General features: G+C 38.1%; 1 protein-coding gene across 1 annotated transcript in view; it reads right to left on the reverse strand.

Annotated features, from left to right (window-relative positions):
* Window positions 1–16,366, reverse strand: part of adnp2b (ADNP homeobox 2b) — a gene marked incomplete in the record, with an annotated part of 705,870 nt that overhangs the window by 285,727 nt on the left and 403,777 nt on the right.

The following is a 16,366-nucleotide window of genomic DNA, read 5'->3' on the forward strand; positions in this document are numbered from 1 at the left end:
ATATAGTATCATATTCTCATGCTCATTGGATATTTCAACCTAGAAATTTTTTCTTGTTTTGAAAGTGCTGCCATCTGCTGGTGAGATCTGGTATGACACATCATGCTATACCTTCAGCTGACGGTAGATGGCAGTGTTTCTCTTTCTATGCTCTACAATCCACAAGCAGTCAATATTAGTGTCCAATTAAAGTGTTTACACATATCTCTAATTACGAATACTAGTTTTACTTAATTTGAAAATAAGTAAACTACAGTTTCAAGTATTTTTTGTCCTTTTTTTCTTAAAAGATATATTTACCAACTCCATTTATACTGGTACAGGTTTTGCCAAAATGTTATTGTGGTGACTATTTTTTTAAGATATACAGACGCAGTCATCAAACTCGGGGGACCAACACCACACACTGCCCTATTCTTCTGCTGTGTTTGTTCATGTGCATTAGTGTGTGTGCAAGCCTCCTTCCCATTCACAAGCGCTTTTGTGTGGGTGTCTGTCAGCAGTGTTGTCTGCAGGCAGGCCCTCATTGTGTTGAGCCACTGCTCCTTATTGACACAGGGCCCCTGGCGCTTCATGTTCCCATGGCCCCCCAAGCCATGGCGGATGGAAGGCTGAAACCGGAGCCACCGACCTGGGGACAGTTTGTTTGTGCTCCCCTTTCTCTCCACGGTTGCCCCTGTAGTTTGAGTTCAGTGTTAGAGTTGGTGCAGAATGGTGCAAAAATGTGGGATCTTTGTGCTTGGAGGTTGTTTAGATTTTGTGCAGACAGACCCGGCTTGCAGGGGGAAGCTCTTCATCAACCTTCACTTTAGGGTTGAAAATGTACTGGAGTTTTTCTCCAAGCGTCACTCAGTGCAGGGAGAGGCCCAATGGAGATAAAACTTTAAGAAGAAAATGCACAGCCTCAAATGACCTCCAAGGATTTTATAAAATCCAATATCAATGTGGAGAACCCAGAAACAAGGACAGCTCAAACCACTGCTCCTGCAAGAAATCTATTTGTAGGGCACCATCTATGGGTAGACACTAGAATTACAGGGAATGAGAAGAAAAATGATAAGATTGATCAATTTCATTTATTCTAGATTAAATAGTTTAAACAATGGTCCATCCCTGATTTAAGAGATCATTTGTAAAGATTACCTTATGAATTGAACCACAAACTACTTCAAACTTCACTTTTACTCTTTTTGACTTGTTGGAATCTCTAAAACCCACAGAGAACAAACCTGTCTGAGTGGTGCAGGCTAGAAACACAGACGTTGTAAACAGGGGGAAATAATGGATGCTATATTTCATATTTGACCTTAAGAAACATCTTCACATTGGCTCTTAAACAGTATGGAGCCAATACAGTCACAGTTTTTTATAACTGTTTCAAATCTGTGGTTATTTTAGGGATATTGAGCTTTTTTTTTGCATACTTGCAGGAATTTATATATAAGCTTTTAAAGGAGCAACGTTAAGAGTATAGTGACTAGGAGTGAAAATAAGCTTAGTACTGCTTAATTTTTTATATATTTCTAAGATCAATAAAGCTGTTTCATAGTTTCATTAAAGAACAGTTCCAATCATCATTTGAGCTATTGTAGCTATTTTTTCTTTTTTAGTTATGATTATTTTATTTTTAGTCAAAATGTAAAAATAAAATAAATATAAATGTTGTTTTCTAGGAAATAGTTTCTGCAAAGAGGCAGAAGTTCATTAGAAATTTGCCTCTGAGTTGTGGAGCGTTGTAGCGCAGTAAGCCCGCCCCCACTTCCCATCACCCATCTGCATACTATCTTTTCACGACGTAAACGACGAGACGCTTTCTCCGCACAGATCTGGCCGGGACAAAAAGAAGGAAAAAGTCATTAGCCTGTGAAAACGAAAGGGTAGTTTTTTTGTGTGGTCCTTCCCCATCCACCTTGTCATCATCCAGGGTCACCAAACATTCTGCACAGGCTTCCCTCTCGTCCGTCCACAGATGACACAAACGTGTGTTTGTGCACTCGGTAGCTGAGCATACCTGCTTGTGGGTCCAGCCACACACGCTGCCGTGTCATGTTTGCACTTGTGTTTTATTCCTGGGATGACAAATGATGTGTTTTTTTAATTTCTTCCTTTGATATTCTGTGCGAGCGCTCCTCGGGGTCCGCCTGCATCTGTTCACGTCTGTGTGTTTGTTTATAAGCATCTGTTGGAGTGTATGCGTGTGAGAATGTGTATACATGCCACATCATCTCAGCGTGTGTCCCAGCTCATCGGCGGTGTCAAGAAGGGACACGCGTGTGTGTGTGTGTCTGCGTGTGTGACTGTGTTTGTCTAGGAGAAGGTGCTGGTTCCCACAACTCAGATCTAATTCAGCTGTAACTCAATCTCCGTGTGAGTGGTGCTCCTCCAGCGCTCTCTTCTCCCTGTGGAGCGTGCATGTGTGTGTGTTTGTGTCCATGTGTGAGCATCTACGAGTGAGCGTGGGTGTGTGGCGAGGAGACATTTCCCCTCTCAGACCCCTGAGGATCCGTTTACTGTGTCAACGCCAGGAGCTTGCCGGCAGCAGCAGTAGTCATATTCACACACACACTTTAAGGTCGCACACACACACAAAGATTGGACACTTGATTCCGATCCCTCAGACATCTGGAAGTTTGTGCATCCCTGTTCATACATGAGACAGAGCTCTTCTGACAATTTAAGGAGTCACTACAATGAAAATAGTGTTCTTAACCTGTTCTTGTGGAATTTTTCTCACAATGGAAGACAAATATAAATGTATTTCTGAGCATTTATTTATTCAAATTGCTATGAATCAGGAGCAGACCAAAAATTTCCATTGGAAAAAGCTTGTAGCGGTGACATAGAAACTACTACGGCAAGCCACAAGCTCAAAAATCTCATTCCACTTTCTTTTGTACTTTAAACATATTTTTAACTCTATAAGCTGAGAGAAAAAATTACAATCCTAGAAATATTGTTAGAATAACTTACATTGACGGGCATTAAAGGGTAATAGTGAATAGTGGCGTATAGCGGTTTTCTACCTTTCTCGTAGGCCCAAAGCGCTTCACAGTCAGTCTCCCTCATCCATTCGGATGTGGTAGTGATGTTTAGATGTCATCACTTTTAATTTAATATAACCATTTGAAAATTGATCATGGAGGACAAATTAAACTGCAATATATGTCTGGGCGGAATTAACATGAAGGACAAAAGTGTTTGGCTGCAGGGTATCAGACTCTGGAATAATCTTTATGAATCAATAAGAGAGTCCAGTTCAAATATTACTTAAAAAAAAAAAACATGAAAAAAACAAATCCTCACAAAATCCTCCAACTGTAGGTGGTGGACAAAGTAAACAGTAGGAAAAAAAGGAAGAAGCCCCTCCCTTCTTGTCCAGTGTGAAGACTATATGGTGAAACACGTTCAAGAATGCGTGTTTAACATGTTCTTGAACATGGGTCACATGATGGATGTGAGCAAAACTTTAGAGTTTTAACCCTTTTTTTTAATCTAAATTGAACATAAATGTAGTGGGGATGGTATTTAGCTTGAATTCTCAGCACTAGAAGGGCCTTCCTGGGAGTGTTCCAAAAATCTTTTGAGCCGCCTTAAACGTGTTTAAGGGAACTCTGGCTGATGTTTTTTGGTTTCACCTACTGCACCATCTGCTCACTAAATTCCAACTTTCTGTCTTCAGGCTTTTTTCCTTTTTGTTTTGTTTGCTTCCCTTTCTTCCAACTGATTAGATTTTTTCCATCAATACTTTTTTGAGTTTCTGTAAAGACCTTTGTAAATACAACACACACCTGCCTCACCTGTATGATTGAATGCAACAGTAAAACCACAGAGTCTAAACGTTTATATCAACCCCTTCAGGCTGTATGTCTGAAACTTAACCCTGTAAAGCCCACTAAGCCAAAAAAAAAAAAAAAAAAACTGTCAGGAAATTCAGATTTTTGAGGGGATTGAGATGTTTTTAAACCCTTTGGTGTAATCCTCTAAATCAATTTTAAATTATAATATTGGTTTGAGAAATAGGAAATATCAATTATGATACATTGAGGGATTTTGTACATTTCTGTTTACAACTATATAAGTTTAAGATGCAAAAATATTAACATGAATGTTCAGGAAAAAAGCACCTTATTTGTCCACTGTCTCACACTTTTTATATAAAGTTATTCATCAACAAATCTTACATTCTTTCAATACATAAGAAGTTATTAAAAAAAGAATAACAAGATGAATTATTTCCACCATAAAGATTTGAAAATTAGCTAAACATTTTCCCGCCAAAAGTGTTTTTTTTGGGATTCCTGGAGGCAGCCATTTTGAAATGAGCAGGAAATGCTCTTCTACTGCCCCTAGTGGAATGAGGATGAACTACAGGGCTGAAAACGGATTAATTTCAGTTTTCTAGCTCAGTTTGGACAATGGTAATGATGTGGGGATCTCAGAAATGTGTGTATCAAATATGATATGAATGGTTATAGGGTTAATTTAGCTTCTCAAAAAACAAACACCAAATATATTTATACCATATAATTGGACATAAATTTGGGCATGAAGAGGTTGAAATTCCTTCCAGGTAAAATCCTAATGTTACAAACAACAGTAATTAGCAAAACCAGTATTTCACAGAAAAAAACAGACCTCCAAGAAGTAAGTTAAAAATCCTTTAAATTAGTTTTTTTCTTAATAATAATGCAAATAATTATTTTACTCTTTTTTAAATTTAATTACACAAACACACTTTCTTAAATCAAGATTATTTTCCTATAGAAAAACTTTCTTAATAAGATTATTTTTTTCGGAAAAAAGACACATTTTCTTCAAACAAGAACCCTTTTACTTTCTTTTTCGCTGTGTGTTGACAGTGAAAGGTTTCTAGAGGAAGTCAAGTGTGTCTTTTCCATTTCTAACTGTGCTATAATAAACCCAGAAGCGTCAGGAGTAAGAAGCCAGTGCAGTTCAAACAGAGCCACATGAAAATGCTTGATTGGCGTCAGAGCGGGGTTGTGTTTCACCATACGTCCTGAACATCAAATCCCCTGAGCGTCGCTGGAAATGTTTCCAGTGCTTCATTGTTGCACAAGAATCAGAGGGAGTGTTTTTGTTTTCTTCTGACTTACAACAAGAATGAAACAAGTCTGGGTCATGAAACGTCTGGATGATTTGAGTTTGACCACAGCAAACGATATGCTGAACATCAATCCATAAGTATGAAAGAAATTTCCATGAACTATCATCATTCTGCAGGAGACTTGTAGAAAGAGTAAGTAAAGTTTTGTTACACAAATTCATAGAATTTATAAGCAATTAAAGTTCATTTCAACACTTTTAGCTGGAGTTCTTCTTGGAAACAGTTAAATAATGTTAAATTTGCTTCTATTAACATAAACTTAAAGCAAAAACCCTCCAAAATGTGATCACCAACTGTGGCCGATTTGCAAAAAACATCTTACATCAGTGTTGTGTTACTCCTTTTCTGTTGAGGGAAGTTCGGTTGCAGCCAACAATGACAAGAGCCAAGATGTCTGCTTGATTGTTTTTAAGAGGCCCACCAAAGAGGCTGTTGTCCAGCTCTCGCAGCAGCTCCTGATTGTGTCTCTGTGCATGTGTGTGCACGTTTGGGTGTCCCTGTGGGTCACCAAGCCCTACATTCAGGCCGCTGCTTCCTGCTGCAGTTATTCATGACAAAACAGAAACTTTGATACGAATAAAACGAACAATCAACAGTGTGCTGTGCACACAGGAGACTGAAAATTAAGGTATAATTTTGAAACCTTCTGGCTTCAGAAAACGGCACAGAATCACAAATTATAAATGTATATTTATAGAAAATATGTTTGTTTTATCTCAAAAATGTTGCCAGCTCTTCAACTTGATTAATCTAAGCCATATTTATATTAATATAAGTGTAAGGAAGGAGTGTTTGCAAAAGATTTTTGCTTCAAGTATTTTTATTTATCTATTTCTGTGTGTTTGACTTATTTATCAGCTTAAATTCACTGATTTTTCAGATATTTCTTTTCATTTTTTGAAGTTCCTGTAAGCTTTCAGCTGCAGTGTCATGTCCTAACTTTGGACTTATCTTAATACCAGAAGCATTTTTTTAGAAGTGTCTGAAATCTAATTGCGAGTGTTTACAAGGACAAAACACTCAATAAAGAACTTTAAAATACATCATTTTGCAAAACAGTGAAATGAAGTAATTAATTAGGGGTTGGATTTTATAAGTTTGCTTCTTCCCACTCCTTTTCAATCAAACTCTACTGACTTTAGTTAATTATCACAAAAATGAATGAACCAACTGTGACATAAGTGCATTTTATTTTTGTTTTTATTTTCTAATCAATACATTTAATTGTTTCTGTAATGAGTTTGAAATAATTGTGTGTTTTGTCCTGTATTTTTCAATCTATGCTTGAAATAAACCAATCAATCAATCAATCAATCAAAATACATAAAGTCAGAGGTCCGAGAACAACATTTTGATTTTATGTTTGGGGTTTATTTTAAATAAAATCACCTGGAGCCACATCAGTTTCCAAGGCAACCACCAGGGGGCTTTTTTCACCATCACCAGATAACTGCAAGAAACAGAAACTGAAGCAGAAAAAGTTTTGATAAGCAGATTTACTCTAATTTCTAAACATGGTTAGCTTCTCTGTTAACAGTTGATATTCACATGAACTCCCCTGAACATAACTTTTCTTTTTAGCTTTTTGAAAAAGTTTTTTTCAAAGTAAAATACTTTTTAGAACCTTGGATATCTCAGGGTTTGTGGTGTCAGATTGGTTGAATTTCAAACAGGGATCCACATAACAACACACTGTCCAACTTAATGTTCAAAACCAAGTAAATTGAAGCAACATTATGGACGGCTCCAGCTTCCCGGTGGCTTGAAAAGCATCTTAACTTAACCACGTTAAAATCCAAACTTCAAACTCTGTTTACTGCTGCCTTTGTTTAACATTCTGCACCATCTGAAAAGCTTCAAAGCGACCCGATTCCAACCAACATGACCACAGGCATGATCCATATTTCTACAATAACTGGTTTGGACTCCTTGTTCTGGACGCCTCGCTGTCTGTATTTTGTTGTTTGACGCTGGCTTTGTTTGTGCCGAGCATGTGCAGTCACTGAGGGGCAAATTATGCTCTGTTTGAAAGCAAAACATACAGCGGCGGGCGGCGAAGTCCCTTTATAAACGGTAGTGTTTCCAGAAGTGATGGGTAACGATGTCCCTAAAATTTACCGTCATTTTGACTTCAAATGTCAGTTTAAAAGTCTTCAAAGCTACTAAGCAGGTGGGCAGTCGTGGAAAAAGTAAATATGTGCTTCCTAAAGTTAGATTCTACGCCCATTTAAGGCCTTCCTCTCCTCTCCTTACCCACTTGTGTCTTGTAGAGTTGAACAATCCGGCTTAGAATGGTTCAAGTGAGCGTTTACACTCAAAATAGCAGACTGTACCGTATGTGTTTTCATGCTATTTCATGGTTTTCACCTTCTCTCCTACCAAACGGTCAGAGCTGTACACAAACATGCGGACAAGAGCATACTCACTGAAGCGCACGGCGTATTTGGATAACCAGACACGTTCACACACAGATATGATCCAAACATAGAAACAAAAACACCCAAACACACTCGTTTGCCACTTTCGCTTATCACGGCTGTCCCAACCCTTCCCCTGCATTATCACACAGCCCGAGGCGCAGCGGCATTCAGGGCCGCAGATCCCAGATGAACGGCCATTTGCTGTTCGTATCCCCGCTATCAATGACCATCATCGTCGCTGTTACCCAGACTCCTTCACTTCAAAGCCCTCTTCAAAGCCCTCTCATCAGAGGGAACTTTCAGATGGGTGCAGATTTTATTTTGAAGTTCTCTTGAACAAAAACAGCAAAGATAACAGTTTTGACTGTGGAGTTCATTTTCATTCCAAAATTAGTTATCTGTGGTTCTTGGAAGCCCCCCTCCCCCATAAAATTCAGGATTTGATCCTAAAACTAATCTTCTATGTACAACTCCCCCAAAAAATGACTTAAAAGAACAAAAAATATGTTTAAATCTAAAAAGTTCTTGAAGTAAATTGAGTTCAAAATATGTGGCCTGATACTTTATAAATAGGCTGTGAGCACAGTATAAAACCAGATTAATTTTTTTAATAATGAGCCCTTTTTGAACTTCTTTTCTCTGTTTTACATCAGTAAATTGAAGATTAGATGTGGAGGAGTGAGATAAATGTGTGTATGAGAACCTACGCTTTTATCGTAACAAAAAACATTTTAAAAAGTTATTGCAGTTTTTAATAAATCCACTTAAGTTTCTCATTAGTTCTCGTCAAGTCCACATTTTAGATAAATCTGTCCAAACCTTGTTACCGATCTTTGACTCTGGTCGTATTAAAGTGATGCCATTTTTCAGTTTGTAAAATTTGGATTAAATTTCACCCAAAATTGAAAATATTTTTCTTAGATGAACCTCTCTGTAATTTGGCACAATTGAAATGTCATGATGTAGTACTACAATCTAATTGCTCAAGTTTTTGCTTAGATCAAATAAAAAGACGTGAAAGTAAGATTTGATTTAAATTTGAAGTACTAAAGCAGGTGGGATATTTGGTGTCCATTTTAAAAATAACAAAAAAGAATCACTCTTTCTTATTTTTGAGAAATCGTTAAACCATCTTAAAGACACGGTAATTTAAATTTTGATGTGTTGAAACCTCTTTTAGCATACCAAAAAGTCTTTTTATGTGACACGTCAGTACTGGTGGCGTGCTGTGCGTGTGTCCGTCAGACTGAGTGTGATTGGGCATGATGGTTACAGCACACATTCACAGTGGTCCCCCTGCGCTCTCCATTTGTCCTCTTTTGAAATATTCATCACAGTCAGCTGCCAAACTGACAGGAGAGGATGCAGAGCAGGAGGTCTCACACAGACATGTACAGGTTCATAAACATATCAATAACAGTTTTTCCACCACACACACTCAAACTGCCCCCCCGTCTCAGCAGTGCGTCCCCCTCGCCTGGGCACCTGTGGGGCTAAGAGTCCCAGCTGTCTGGGGGATTAAGGCAATCGAAGGAGGACAGTCCGGGTCAGCATGTTCTTTGACCCGAACCTGATGAGGTCTTGATGAGTTTCTTTAACAAACGAAAAGGTTTTGTTTTCTCAGTCATATCATCATATATAGACATATTGGTGATTTTACAGTCAGGATTGTCCAAGCAAATACAGCCATTTAGGATAAAGCTTTATTGACAATCATCATATTTTACGACAATATAAATAATGGAAGGATGCTAATAAAAAGCTAATAAAAAGAAGACTTTCTCACTTGAATTGTGTCCGTTATTTTAACCTCAACAACAAGAGATATTGGGAATGCAAATAAAGATTTATTTGTAATGTGCATGTAACAAATCCACAGTCTTTGGCGGTTGGGCTCTGGACCGATGCTTGGGAGGACCATAGCAGTTTAAACCTCTGAGTCTAGATGCTGATGATGGGGATTAGAGGCCACACCGTGCCAAAGCATGGCTCCAGATGGAGAACAGGGTGAGGAGGAATGGATAAACTGTCTAGAATGCAGAGAAAATCAACCATTCATGCTTTTATTGGCCGAGAAGAAGGCGAGCTATTTAGCTATTGGTTGAAAGTGATAATGGTGTGTAGAGTGATGTAACAGCTCAGCTATCTATAGGTGAGAAACCTCTTTTTAAGCACAAACATGAGATGCAAGAACAACTTTTGTTACTTTAATTGAAAAAAAAAGCTATTTTACCGAATGTCTGTTCAGAAAGCTCACTGAAATAATGCTGAACTCCTGTAGGTGTCTATCTATGATCCACCTTAAACAGAAACAAAGCATTTGAAGTATGCACAGCCCACTGAAAGTTGAGTGCTCGGGCAGTTGCATAGATTCTAACTCCAAAAGCGGCCTGTCGCAGAGAGTGACATGGGAACAGCAAGAGTGGCTTTAAATCATGAGGCTAACCATTGGCCCACGCAACGAGGGGGCTCCTGGATACTTGGCATTCCTGCACCAACTGAGGACTGTGAGAAACTAAAGGCAAACACCAAAATATCTGCAGACCTTAAATAGCATTTATGCAGATGCCACTGTGGTTCAGATTGATAAAATTTGCTTAATATTTGTTTACAAGTCTGGACGAGGAAACAAAGCTGAAGAAAACCCCATGTGAAAGAAAGAGTATAGTTTTTATTAATGTTATGTGCTGGTTTTTAATGTTCCTCCTTAATGTTCTGGGATTCCACATTCATCTCCGACCAGTGGAGGGGCCCGGTGGGGTCCAGACAGCTGAGCGGGCCCACTTTCTCATGCTGTGAGGGATTAAAGGTCACCCGGCAGCTACTGCCGCAGTTGCTACAACCCGAAGAACACAAGGCCTCCCCTGTATGGGTGTTCACATTACAGGCTGAAAGCAGTTCAGAAGGGAGGGAACACGGCGGCCATGGGAACACGGAACCAAGACTGTTTGAATGTCATACAATATCAAATCACTTCAACTAGACTTTGAATTCTTGGTACAAGAAATACGTCAACAGCTAGAAAATGTGAATTCAGTCCAACTATGCATTTCCCAAAGCAACAGGTACAGTTCTTATCAGATTAATCCCTGAAGTAGTTCACGTAAAAAAATAAATAAATAAATAAGCAAAAGCTGCAGGAAGGTCCAATAAAGATCTTCATGAAAACAGATTTTTTTCTCTATATTTGGAGGGTCTCATTAATAAACCAATCATTTTTGAAGTGCCCCATTGCAGTGGCCCCTCACCACCGGGCTGTGGACCAGAGCCAGTTCGTGGACCCCTTGCCACCGGGCAGCAGAAGAACAAATAGATTATACGCATTTTTTTTTTGTTTGTTTGTTTGTTTGTTTTAATGAGATTGAAATCTTTTATTTTGAAAATCAGACAGGTTCTCTTGATTAGCTTGAGCGCTAAAAGTAGTCTAAATAAAATTTTGTTAATTTTTTCCAAAAATTAACCCAAAAATATATCCCAATATGAATAAGCCATGAATGGATTTAAAGAAATAACCTTTTTTTGTACTTTGTAAAATACACAAAGTACAAGTCATTCATTAGTTGTTAACAGCCTCTCTTTGGTCCGACTGTTTTCACACTAAACTGCGCCAGAGTTCACTTGCAAGTGTGGTGGACCGAACATCTCAGTGTGAGAGCCAGGTTTCTCCTGATGGCTAAAAGGCTAAATTCTTTCAGGTTTTATTCCCTACATGAAAGTACAGTTATTATTTATAAAGAAATGCTGCTGTCAGACTGAAGACAATATCATTTCACTTCTATTCAGGTAAGGATCTATTCAAAACATTGATCCGTGAGCAGCAGAGCTGTCAGTTTGGTCTACCATGTAGAAAAAGAGCTGTTGAAAAGCCTTTGATGTTTCCGTTTTACCCCGAGGTGAGAGAGCGGCGAGCATCTTGAGGTTTGGTTGTATGAGACACATTTTTGGAAAACTGAACTGCAATTAATTTTTTTTAAATTGCTTCAGGGGTTTTAAAGTCATTTTGTGGGTTGGTTTGGCTCTGCACAACCTTTGATTACTTGAAAAGTTAAAGGCTTAATAAAAGACGAACGCTTCACCGTTTGATCAAAGCTGGTTGAGTCAAACAGGTGTCCAGGCTGGAGCACACGTCACACCTGAATGCTGCCGAATGGCTGGATTGTGTTGTAAGAGGCCGGAGTCTCTATGCTCCAGTGTTAAACTGTGATGTAATTCTAGAGGGTTTAGAAGGGATCCGGGTGCATACGGTCGTCTAAAGCCGAGCAGCAGTGCAGGTGTCAGCTGATAAGACCAGGGATCCACACACACGAGGACGAGATCTGGAGGAGCAGCTAAAAAAGCACAAATCTCTCAAACCATGTTTGTTCTTTGTCTGTTGGAGTTCATTGTCATTTCACTTATTAATATAGTGGAAAATTACATACTTTAAAATGTAATTTTATCTTTACATTCAGATTTTGTTTACCCAAATTACCATAAATATTCAGAGAAAGACACATACATAAGTAAACTTTTTTTTTATTGCAGAGTCTTTTATTAAATTCTAATTAGAATACTTTGATGCAAACCACAAACATACCTGATATGTTAGAGTTTATACGCTATAAAATTTGTTTGTCCTATCCAAAAAATGTAATAGGGGCAGAAAATTAGCTTTCTTTTCTCTGTTTCTGTTCATTTCCGATGTATAAAAACTTGTGCAAGATCTTTTGTTTTTGTTTTTTTTTGTAAAAATGAAAAGAAATGTTTAAAAAGTCTGAAGATTTTCTTTAGGAAGTGGCTAAAATTGTGTTCTTTGCATGAAAAGTAAGTGAAAATCTATAAAAAAAATTAGATTACTGACTGGAAAAACAAACACTTAATTCATAAATAATTAGTATATAATTTTTTATTCCAAAGTAGCAGCAAATTTGAGTTCAATAAATTTTAGGATGTTGAAATTTTACTCACACTGCAAAACTGGAGACTCTTAAGTTGCAGTAATTATATGTTTTCTGTTTTATTTAGAAAATTCTCTTTTACTTTTCTAGAGTTTTCTTTTTAGCTCTTTTCCATTAAATGTGTATTTTTGTTTTGTTTCAGTGTTTTATTAAAAAAAAAGGTGAAGAACATACCTACTGTTCTCAATTAACTATTTGAAAGAATCGCTTCTCTCCTGACATTTATTATTCGTGATGAAATTCACTTGAAAATGAATCAAAACTCTTTAACAAAGTTAATTATGATGCAGAGATGATAAAGAGTATAATCTGAGGAGGTGAAAGGACCACGAGAGACTTCAGGGCATCTTTCCCGTCCTTCAGAGAAAGTGCATTGAAGACTGTAATCCCATGTTATGACAGTGGCAGAGCTCATCCCTCCTTCCTTCCCACAGGTAGGAGGGGATGAGTCAGACCGCCAGGAAAACAAAGAAGCAGGCAGGAACCTGCAAGAATGACGCTCTCATCGTGTGGAAACTCGACTCTGCTGCTGGAGCTTCTGCAGTCATGATCACTGATGACATGCGCTGAGCTACCGTCTGACTGTGTGTGTGAGCTGTAAAGTACTTAAACGTGTCTTTTTTCCCTCACTCTGACACGATGGAGCATCTAAATAATAATTAAGTGGCTTTCCACAAAGAGAATTGGATTATTTTCTGAGTCAGTCTTTTAGGACGTGTAAACAAATCAATTAAGTAAAACAATAAGAATAAAACTGTATTATATTAGAAGGGAAAAGGAAACTGAAAAAAAAACATCAGTAGTATTCATTTTCTATACCCACTCAGGGATGCTGGAGCCTATCCTGGAACTGTCGGGCAAAAGTAGGAAACACTTTGACGTTTTTCCAGCCCAATGCAGGTCAACACAAAGACAAATGACCACACACTCACGTTTACATCTAAGGAACGATATTTGAGTCACCAATTAACCCGTGAGAGAAGCCAGAGCGTCCACAGAAAACCCACACATGCACGAGGAGAACGCACAAACTCCATGCAACAAAGCTGAGATTTAAACGCACCGGAGCCTTCTCTCTCTGAGGCGAGAAGGCTAACCACTGCACCCCGGCGCAGCCTTCTTGCTGGTTTTGTTGCAATTTAATTCATTTTTTTAATCTATCCCCTAAACCACATGTGTCAAAGTTAAGATCCGGGGGGCCAGTGGGTAATTACATCAGCCCTCCATTTTATTTTATTGTTATTAATAGACTCTGATGTTATCTTGCACTTATTTCTAACTTGGTAAATTTTGACAAATTATATTTTTAGGGAGAAAGTTATTTAATGTTGATTTAGGATAATATCCTGTTTTTATTCATAGTAATGTTAAAAAAAAGTTTCGATTTTATATTTAGTTCTAGTGTGGTGAATAAAAGTTTATGCTAATCAGCCCATGACATAAGGTGTGTTTGGGATTTTGGCCTCCTGTGCGATTAAGTTTAACACCCCCACTGTAAGCTATGACAAAGTTGCCATTCACTGGCTCTGTTCAACAATAAGAACATCAAAAATAACTGATTTTACCATTAATTATCCATTATCAAGACTTTATTTGTAAAAGAAAAGCGTGTTTGTTTAGTGTTTTTGAAAGGAGGCAGCAGCTTTGTTGGACACGTCGAGCTATACCAGTGTCTAATATCATGGCAGAACCCTTTAGAATCTACCCTGACGTGGATATATATTAACTTTCATGGAAAAGACATATTTATAAATAAAACAGACATGTGTAATTTTGCTTCTTTCCATCATGTCATCGTTTTGGCTATTTTAATAAAATATTCCTCTGTTATCTCTCCTAGAAATGTACAAATCCCCTGATCATCTTCTGTTTGTCTTCATTATTGAAGATCAAGATGTGCAAATTCATCAGCTTGGAAAACTTGAGCACAAAAACTCTAGAATACTTTGAAAAAAAGTTGCCGGTATGTGAAATAACTGCAAAAAGCTGATGAGACAGCAAATCTTCAGGGTTTGCAGACCCACATGGCTTTTAAAGAGCGGGGCTTTCCGAGGTGGTTTGCAAAGTGCATGTACAACACACACACACACACAGACTGAGACACACAATGTCCGTGGTGCATGAAGGTCAGGCTTGTCTTATGTAAAACCCTGCAACCCCGTGGCCCAGCGCCAACCTGCTCTGAAGGTTCTCATGTGCCACAGCAGGGAGAGCAACATGTTTGTGTTTTCAGGAGTGTGTGTAGCTTTGTGAGTGATTGTATCTCGTGTTTTGTTTTGGTCAAATGCGCCTGGCAGTGGAGGAGCTGTGGCGACAGTAATTAGATGGTTCTCAAGGTTTCCACATCACCTCCATCCCCAACTCCCCAAGTGTCTTCATTCACAGTTCCAGCTTTCTGCCTCGGTGTGTGTGTGTGAGTTCCAGAAAGATGCACACACTCCTCGTCGCCCTGTCTCCTCCTCTCAGTCAGTCAGTCTGGGACCCGGAGGAAAAGGCCAATTATAAAAACCCCTCTCTCCATCTTTGTTCTGTGGGCATAAACCACTTCTTTTCTTTTTTGTTTTCATTCTTTCCTCTTTTTGGCTTTCTGACATTCCTTGTCTATTCCCACCGTCCCCAAACCCCCCCACTACAGCCCATTACCCACGCACACGCATGCAAACTTGCTCTTTTGACTCCTGCCAGCTTCTTTTTTTTTTTTCGTTTTAAGCTTTGAAAGCGACGGTTCCCAAAGTCTTTAAATAGTCTACGTGCTTCCTGGTCCCTCATCAGCACCATATCTTATCATATTTGAAAGAAAAGCAGGGTGGAGCTGCTTGTCAGACTGGCTGTTGTTGTGGCAACAGCTCTATCCCAGGGTAAGTTTGATGTCATTATGTTATTATTAAGGCTCAAAATCGCTTATTGCTCCTATATTTTTAACCCCCTTGATGAAGCTCAAAAGCAAGCAAAAGTAAAGAATGATTCTATTTTTTCTTTGGTTTTCTTTGATGTCCTTTTGGAGATAATACATAGCAGTTAGTTTAGTCACATCTACACGTTACCACAACAATTTAGTGTTTGGACTTGGAAAGAATGACTGAAAACTACTAACTTAAGGTTTTTTAAATTACATTTGTAGTTTCCTTTTTTTTATTTTGCTAGAAAAATATGGAGCTAAATCTGGGCCAATATTGAAACTTTCAGATTCGTAAACGAAAAAAAAAAAAGATTTGAAACAGAAAAAAAAGTTTTGAAATTGAAATTTTGAGTTTTGAGACCTATTATTTTCGGCCAAACATTATTATTTTTTTTTCAAAATATTTTATTTCGGTTCCTAATAATATTGGCCCCGATTTAGCTCCATAGAACAAACTGTGAAGAAATTAAAAAGAGACAAATTACACCAGAGCAGCTACTTTTATGAAATCAATTTAGCCTGTCTTTGATTTTAAAAAAAATGCATTGATATTTTTATCATCTCCTTCAAAGTATATAAAAAAAAACAGTCATTACTTAATCTTATTTTAAAAACTTTTTTTTTTTGAAGCGGTGGTTTAATTTCGATGGAATACCTAAAGCCTCTTTCCCATTATCTTCTTATCTATTGCTAAAGGTCTTTTAATTATGATTTAGCTGTTTTTAGCCTAAATTTAAAAACGTGTCATTTTCTGGTACATAGTTTCTTAAGTTTCTTTAAAATGTTCGCAGAGCAACCCCGCCCCCCTTCCCCGCCTCGCTGCTGAGAGCTCTCTGTTTACACGCTCTCCTGCTAGCTTACAGCCCCTCAAAACCTAACATTAGCGGTGCAACAAAAACGGAGCAATATTGGAGCTAACCAGCTGTATCATTTTGAGCCAGTTCCAGCTCTGATGAGGAAAACAAAGACGTTCATGGATCTATTA

This window comes from Oryzias melastigma, linkage group LG11 (genome assembly GCF_002922805.2).
Source record: "Oryzias melastigma strain HK-1 linkage group LG11, ASM292280v2, whole genome shotgun sequence".
Taxonomy (NCBI): Eukaryota; Metazoa; Chordata; class Actinopteri; order Beloniformes; family Adrianichthyidae; genus Oryzias; species Oryzias melastigma.